Source organism: Bombus fervidus, chromosome 18 (genome assembly GCF_041682495.2).
Source record: "Bombus fervidus isolate BK054 chromosome 18, iyBomFerv1, whole genome shotgun sequence".
NCBI classification, from domain to species: domain Eukaryota; kingdom Metazoa; phylum Arthropoda; class Insecta; order Hymenoptera; family Apidae; genus Bombus; species Bombus fervidus.
In genome coordinates, this window is record NC_091534.1 from 930,783 (window position 1) to 940,398 (window position 9,616).

The window sequence follows — 9,616 nt, forward strand, 5'->3', positions numbered from 1 at the left end:
AAGAAAATGTTTTTAACTCTTTCGCTACCACACATATGTGACTCATTAGTTACTTTCCATAGTCCAGTGTCACATGTGTGACACATCTTATTTATTTTCATCACAGATGATATATCGATATTCTTCTGTATATTATAGACAATGACAAATTATTACTGGTCCAGCATTGTCGGACATTGTGTCATAGCAGCGTCATATAACATGCACGTATACGACGAATTCTCAAAGCCGTTTGGAATGTTTACCAGGTTTAAATATGAAACCGGAATTTTTGTATAGAAAATACACGTTTATTGTATGAAAATGATTAAAAATATTTTATTCGAAGTATTGCCCATCGCTAGCTATACGTTTTTCCCACCTGTCTGGCAATTGGTGAATGCCACACCAAAAAAACTGTCGCTTTTTTGAGGCAAACCATTTTCGTTCATTTTCGTAAGAAGTGAAGTGCTGGTCAGAAAGTGCGTGTCCCATCGATGCAAATAAATAGTAATCGGACGGAGCCAAGTCTGGTGAGTAAGCCGCGTGCGAAAGTATTTTCCAACTGAACGCTTCAATCGTTTCCTTGACCGGTTTTGCTGTATGTGATGGTGCATTATCATGAAGCAAAATTACTTTGTGTTGCCTTTTTTGATATTCTGGTCGTTTTTCACGCGAAGCTTGATTCAAATCGATCATTTGTTGTCGGTAGCGCTCAGTATTAACGGTTTCGCCAGGTTTTAACAGCTCATAATAGATCATACCCTTCTGATCCCACCAAACACAGAGCATTGTCTTCCGTCCATAGCGATTTGGTCTTGTAGTTAATGTCGATGGTTTGCCTGGAGCTACCCATGATCTTTTACGCTTAGGATTCTCAAAATATATCCACCATTTTCATCGCCAGTCACAATTCGGTGGAGAAATGACTTTCTTTTGTATCTGGCGAGCAGCATTTCGCAAGTGGTTTTTCGGTTTTCCTGCTGTCTTTCTTTCGGTTCATGTGGAACCCATTTTCCCACCTTCTGGATCTTTCCCATGGCTTTCAAACGTATGGGGACGGCTTCTCGTGTCACGTTTAATTGATCAGCGAGTTGTTGTTGCGTTTGAACGTCATCCTCGTCCAACGATGCTTGCAATTCTCTGTCTTGAAACTTTTTCGGTGGTCTTCCACGTTCTTCGTTCCTTACGTCAAAATTGCCACTTCTGAATTTTTTAGATCACTCAAAGTACTGTGATTTACCAAGAGCATGCTCACCGTAAGCTTCGACAAGCATTCGATGCGATTCTGCAGCAGTTTTCTTCAAATGGTAACAGAAAATCAACGCTGTCCGCAAATCGTAGTTTCCAGGCACAAAATTCGACATATTCAACGCTATTACAAAACTATGCTGTTGTATGAAACTTGTATTGTTCTGAGTCGAAAATGTTTGTGAGATGTTAACAAAGACTTTTGGCATCAATGACGCAGTTTAGTGATAACTACATTATCAGCTAGGGCCATCTATAGGCAAATTCCCGTTTCATACTTACAGACCTGATACTTGACATTTTTTATTTTTATATATGTAAAAATACACGTTGTGTTATGTAAAATAGTATTGAGTTGAGAATGTGTAACTTGGGTTGAAAACAGCGATTTTTTTCTTAAACTGCGGTAGCAAAGGGGTTAAAGATAGAAAGGATGGGAACATTGTTGTATAAGCAGTAAAGTTTGATTAGATTTTCTTATTCCCTTTTTATTACAGTTCTCCACATCGTTTTCATACATCTTTTCTGTCTTATCTACATTACACAATTGTGTTCTTAAGAGCTATACTTGCCAACATGAAAATTTACTTGAAACGACAATTTATTATGCTTTCTTATCATAAATTTTCTACAAATTCTTTACGAGCCTTGTTTCAAAAATTGTAAATCTCTAAAAGAAAGTAATAACATGTCAGAAAGATATAGTCGCTAAATAATACAGTTAAAGATTGTTAATATTGTCAAAGTACGTTATGGTTTAATTTTTTGTGCATTCTATTAATGTCATCATATAATAAATCTCAAATAAATGAGGACAATATTGTTACTTTACTGTTCATGTTAGCTGTCATCCAGCTGTTTCGTGCTTCATGTAATTTTCAGACAGTTTATGCACATATATTTCATTGCGTCATACGAGTCACGTTTTATTGTTAATTGTCCTCGCGTTATCTTTTCACTGATATCCTATAAATTTCAAATTTAATTAAGTAATTTTATTTTACAGTAAATACCCCATTTCGTTTCGTCACTTGATTTTCCGCTTTATCATTATTCGATATATCATATGTAGCTTTATTTCTGAAAACGTTACGCATACTATTTCAGTATCTATAGACAATGGCATACAGCCTATACAGGAGCACGCGCAACTTGTTTATCAACTTGTAAAATAGAAAAGAATTGCGTATTTTCTAAAGAGCAGTTCGTGATAATGGTATTGTTCATTTTAAATCGCTGTCAAACGTTGATAACGTCAATACGACTGATGATGAATCATCGAGGATAATGACTTTGTTTGAATAAGAATGATGAAATTGCTGTCGCTGAAGCTTCACGTGATAGTTAAGCTTGATTATAAGCTTAAAGCGAAAAGTATTCAAACGGTTGAAATTAAATTTGTAAATTTAACTAATTATATTCATTTATTTGTAAGATTTGTTTTGTCTCTTTGTGGTTTCATTGTATACTTATAATTCTCGTCAAATATATTTGTATTTCCGCTATAAATATATTACATCCTTTGTATGACGCTGTTCACTAAACGTAATATTCACCAATCGTAATTGCTCGGTCATTTAACGGTTCGAGGTTGCCGCTTATTTAACAGCAGAGCATAAGCTCAACCAAGCTCAGTTACCCACGATGCTATTTGTCGCATACCTAACATATCGACGTCCATAATATCACATCGGCACTACATTAGCAATATACCGGCACACTCTACGAAGAGAATAGGAGAGCAGAATCAGAATTTGGTATTGAAGAAACGAGTGTACTTTTGTACATATTTACGAAAATGAAGACGATCATAAAACCAAATTATTTGGTGAAATAAAAGAGATATTGAATATACATAAAAATCTGCAATGGAGTGCGATCGAATATAAATTTCACACGTCATACATACAGTCAATCATATCGCGATGAACAAAAGTTTTATCGATATCATTATATAAAAATAAATATTGACGGATAAACTCCATTAATTTTTTCATTATTTATCATGCGGCAGACAAACAGTTATCGATTATCTGTGAATAACCATCTCTTTGCCGTCGTACGAGTAGCATACAACCGACGTGTGATCGTCACCTGACTGGCAAAATATTCATGACGAAAATTTCGCTTCTGTCGAGGGGACGCGGTATAAGACAAGGCGGAAATTGTGTCATAGTTTCAAACATAAGATTCAAGCCATCGAAATATGTCAGCGACACGAAAGAGAATTTTTTAAACGGCTGATGTCGAATTATATGTTAAATTGCAGTTCTTGCGCAAAAGAATCGAGAGAATCGAAGAAAATCACAGTTTTCGCAAGGGCACGTGTAAAATTTCAGTGACCAAAGCAAACGAGTGTGCAAAGTTCATCGAAGTTGTGAGTTTTTTCGCAAGAAACGCGAAATACGAAAGTTTCTTAATCGAGAAGATTCTTAATCAATTCGGATGTTATTTCCAATACACGTATACATACATGCAATTATTTCCTCTGCTCTTTTGTTGTACCTTTGTATCTGTACCTTTACAACTCTGTATTTCATGATTCCTCGGAGCGATGAGAAATACAGATACTTATATTTACGAATTAATAAAATCTATTATGTATTTCAACTAAATTTAGAATGGTTTCTTTCGATATACGAAAGTAGAATGTAAATAGTATGATGGTATAATAGTATCGATATTTAGTACGTAAAATCACAGGTGATGGCTAAAATCCACAGGTATTCCTTGCGATGTCTATCTATTGCTGTTCCAAATAATTATTAGGCAGTGATTGTGACAAAATGCTGGCGCTGATAACGAAAGGGGGTAAAAGGGTGAACCCAAAAACCGGCCAATAATTATTACATGACTCTACGAAGCGGTTATTGTCCTAAATTGGGGGTCGCTTTGCGGATAATGGCTGTGCTCGAGAGGTCATGTGAGCCTGACATTCCAGCATGTCAACAGCAACTATGCATCATCGGATGTCTGGCGCACGTAAACGCCTGTTCCCTTCCTACCTTGTTTCTCTCTCCTTCCTTTTCTCCAGCTTCTCTCTCGCCAACGGTTATGCTTTATCTTCCACCATCTATCTATTTCCCTCGCTAGCTTTGCATCCCATTTTATTTTATCTTCGATCTTTTAGCTCCATTGCGGAAATCCTACACCGAATCTCCTCTTTTCCTAACATTATCTTTCTTGCTTTCTCTCGTTCCTAACAACTAACTCCTTCCCCGTTACTCGTCCTTCTTTATCTCTCATTACTGTACCTCTCTACTTTTCTATTTTCCTTCTGGTCCTTCTTTCCACGTTATCTGTGCAATTCTATTTTCTTTCAATATAAATAGTAAATCTTACGGATCCTGATAATGGCTTGTCGTGACATTTTATAGTACTTTGTATTCATCTCCGCTACTTTTTGATCCATACACGATTTGACACCTTTTAAATACCAAAGAAAAAGTTTTAAGCGGATAATAAATCCGCGAAGAAAGAGGTTTGTTTTAAATTGCGCAATTAGTTTTAAATTATCTAATAATAAATAAATAATACTGGATAATAATAAATCCTATATCGTAGATATGTATCTCTCTCTTTCTCGTTACGGATCGCAGATGTATATTTATTAGCTTTTTGTAACTCAAATACAACGCGGAATTTGCAAATCTGTTGAATTTTTTTCGAACTAATTTTGTATGCAAATATTCTTCATACGTTATAAAGACAAGTATAATATTGTAGCTAAAGGATATTCTATAGTAAACGGTATCGAGGATTTCAATTTAGAATGTAACTCTATGCAGTTACTTATGTTGGAAAAATTATGTGACCTGGTAAAAAAATATGAGACCCATAAATATTTCAAGAACCTGTCTGCCTGCACGTTTATAATTTTACACCTCTAAATCGTTTTCTGTGGAGAAGACAGAAAAATATTAAAGAACGCGTTAGAATCGCATCCGTCAATAAATTATAAACAGGCCTACAATATTGTTCTACAATAAATGTAATTAAATTAATTACAATTAGATTTTATCATTTGTTCATTCTATTAAAAAATGGTAAATATTGCCTTTAACGATTAGTTGTACACTAATTTATACATTTTACTAACTACGCCGTTACAAATCGGCTAAAGTGTTCCGATATTTATGTGTATATGCGCGACTTTCTGTAGATCTTCTGCAATCTCGTAAGAAAATGTTTTGGTACTTATCCTTTCTATTTTAATGATCGCTGATATCAATAGTCATGAAATAATATCAAAATTATGAATATAAACTTTGGGTCACAAAACTTTAATTTTAAAAAATTATAACGAAATTCAATACAAAAGTTTAATATCAGATTGTTTAATATTGTATTCGTATTAATGATGTATATAAATGTTATGAATGTTATTAACCAGAAAAGTCATTATCATTTCTATGAATATAACATCACTTAATCCAAGAAATTTTAGGATCCGTGCACAGTATACAGTTTAGTCACGTGCTGACACGTAAGGAAATCACGTCATGAATGAAAATGCATTAGTATTCAGCGACAACGTAATATCTGTCTAAAGTAAATATCTATACAGACGAGTCTCACAATCCTGTATTTTAAATAAATCGAGTAAACAACAACTAGTCTGAACAGCAATGACATCCAACAGAATTTAGTAATCCTTTCCAACACGATGTTTACGAAATTGGTTATTCCATTAAATTTAATTTAATGGAGAATTGATTAAACTTTGATTTTGTTTGGAAATGAAATAAGATTTATTTTAGTACTAGAATTTTATTGATTATTCACGTGGCTTATGAGTTTCCAAGGTTTCCGATTACCTTTCTTACAAACGACGTCAAACGATAACTTATAGCAACCTATGCTCACTTAAACTAACTTGAACTAAAATTTATTTTAGTAACGTTTTACGTTTCTTTACCCTCGTAAAACGTATTCAAACGCTCGTACGACGGCAAATTTCATACATGCTTCTAGATTTTTGGTTACCGATTTCTTTATTCTTTCATCTTGTATTAGCAAAATATATAGTACTCCATCATAATCTCAACTGCTATTTTTAACATATTCACCAATGTGAAATATTAATGATTACTTGGAAATAAATATTATTGTAAATAGATAGACAGACGATATTATTCGTCGTTGCTTTTCAATCAGGTGATCATTTACTTTTGCTTTCAATACACATGTGTCATACAAAATCCCTTTTAATTTTCAACAGATGGTAAATTGCAAATTTGATCAAAAACCAAATATAGTATTTTAACATATGCAAAAAACTACTTTCTTAATTATTGTATATTTGCACTCGCGGAAAAAATATTATCGCGAATATGTAGTTTACTTCGAATTATTCGTCCTTTTCCTTCCTCACTTTTTCCTGATACTTGTCGTTTGCGAGAAGAACGCTGGAAACTAATAACGCGATCACCCTGGGTGTATTTCATTTACTTTCACTATTTGTGTTCCTGCAAAATGTTAACATTTACTATTGAATTCAAACATATAATAGCATAAGCAATTTAAAACAAAGTGAATAGACATTTTTTCTTTGAAGCCAAATCGCAGGAGGAATAACGAAAAGGTAATTGTGTTTTTATTTTTTATTAATTAAATAACGGAAATGAAATACATCCTCGAGTAATATTCGCAAATGTTACAAATATACAGAAATAAACTTTTAAACATTTCCTGCACACTCTTCCTTGGCTTTAATTTTACTGGGTTTGTAGATTCTTTGGAAATCCTGAAATAAGTAGTCTGCATCTAAATATTATGCAATAGGTATGTAATTGTTTGGAACAGGATACATAAGATATCGTTACAACACATAATATGAACATGTAAATGTTTGTTTGTAAATTAAATTTTAAAGTACTGAAAATTCTAGAATTTTCTGGTTCTATTATAGATTAAACGCTATTTGTAGGAGCCTCGCCTGATATCGTATGGAAAGATTGCATAAGATATTTAATTTTTTTTTATCTATCTTTAATCTAAGAGTGGTACTCTATTGAATGAAAAAATGTAAGTACACTTCGTACATATTGCATAAAACAAACAAACATGTATAGCTCCATATATTTATATCGGCGGTTTTATAAATTATGCCAAAGACATGAATTAGCATGTCAGCAAACGGTAAATAGTTTCATTTTCTATCGATACAACGTACAACCACTAATTTTACAACCACTAAATGCGTACAGGATGTGCGTAAAAGTTGAAGGGAATAGTATAGTAATCATCGAAACAAGCAAGAAAGGTCTTGATAAACATGGATTAAAAACCATTATTTTCTGAGTTACGAGACTCGGTTTCTTGTCAGTAAGATACTATCTTTACAGCATGTGCGCAATATGTTCTTCGTTTATTTAAACACATACTTTGCCACATTTTCTCATAGAAGCACGCACACGTTGAAAGATTCCCGGCGTTTCTGTTATCTCTTGGCAACAATTTTCGATTCTTTGTATCTTTATACAGTATTATGCACTAAACATCTCGTAACTCCGAAAGTGGCTTTTTAATGGTGTTGGGACGCTTGTTTATGAAGACATTTTTGCTTGATTCGACGATATTTTTATTACATACTGCCAAAGTTCGGTTATACCCGGAGGAATTCCTTAATTTGTCAACTGCGGAGTTTGGTTTCGAAAATCCCTTGCGGGGTGCGTAGCTGAAATCAAGCAATGACGAGTATACACAATTTATTATAAATTTTACTAAAAAGGTAAAGTAAAACGAGGAAGGATTACATTTTTTTCAATAAAAAATTAACAATTCACTGTTGAAAAAGGCATTGCTATTAAAAACTCAAAAATTGCCAAGAAATAATAAAGAAATAATAAAGACATGAAACAATTCATAAAATAGCCGATATACGCGGGAAAGTTCACAAATAGGGAGATACACGAGGAAAAATCAACTCAATTTATAAAAAGCAATACATAAGGGAAATATACCAGTAAATGTCATTACTTTTTACTAAAATTTAGGGTTTTTATAGTAAATGGTAATTTTTCACCTCGCACGGCGAGTATACGCGCCAAACGCACCGAAATATAGTTTTGGATTGACGTGTATACAGGTCGAACGCAGTTAACTGGTTAAGTGTCACTCTCGATACAATCATAAAGATAAGCTGGCGTATTGGCCGAAGAGTCACATATGCAAATAAGATGATATTCTATATATATGATATGACCCTAATTATAATTATTCGTTTTGCCTGTACCTATTCCTTTTCGTACTATCATAGTAATTATAGGTATAATCACCTATTTACACTACGGTACACTACAGATTGGTAGTTTTAGCTTTAAGGAAGCTATTTCTGTGCAGTAGATGAATTTGAATTATAAAACATGTCATTTGCCAGGCTACAATGTCAAATAATATCTTCATTCGTTCCACTTTGAACTCGTTCGTATCCTTGCGGAAGTCGTACTATAGACACACTGGTAGGTATGTGTAACGTTCCAATAGATGTATGCAGCGTGCGCAGCAAGTGCAGGATCGAGCTAGCTGCATATCTCCAGCCTAGGAATTGGAGTGGATGGCGAACGTGGGTACAATAGTTCGCATTGTATTGGATCTCTCCGAGTGATAGGCACTGCCCCTCTGTGTTCCCCGGCGTCTATCTATTTCTGTCTGTCCCGTTCACTCTGTTTCACTCTTCCACGTGGTTCCCTGCCGTCTCCTTCCCACGCCTCGTTGCCTACTGTCGTATCTCATTTTACGAAGGCCTCGAGCGCGCGTTATTATGCGCGTTATGCCAGAGCCTCACTATTCTATCGCCATTGCGGCCAACTGCATCGCATCTGCCCGTTTTGTGCTCTTCCGGTTTCAGCTACGGCATCTGGCCCGCGCACTCTACGACCCACGAACTTTCCAAACCGTACAGACTCGTCGAACGAATCGATCCTTCCTATCCATTTCGATTATTATACGATGGAACTTCATCGTAAAACTTTCTTTGTTTCGTTCGTCGATAACTGCCTGTGAAAGAACTAAACATATTTCTCTGTCTGTACATCTCCCGATAGAGAGGTTTGCGATCAGTATGAAATCTCCGATTCTCCAACAAATACTATTTTTTCTGCACAAGCGTGCAAACATTTTTGAAACAAAAATGTGTCGATATTTCCGAAGCAGTTGATAAATTTAAAGTAACGTTATATTTTTAAAAATATTGAAATTATTATTACTTTGATCTTCTTAGTTTATTTCACCCATGAAATTATTTCCCAAACTATTCGTTACTCGAGAAAACGTGTTCCGGGGGAGACGTGTTATGATAAGCACAAATTTTATCCAGGTAAAGATAGTTTCGAGATCTGAAGGTGATCTTCGTCTCTTCTTAAATTGAACTATATGTTTTCCT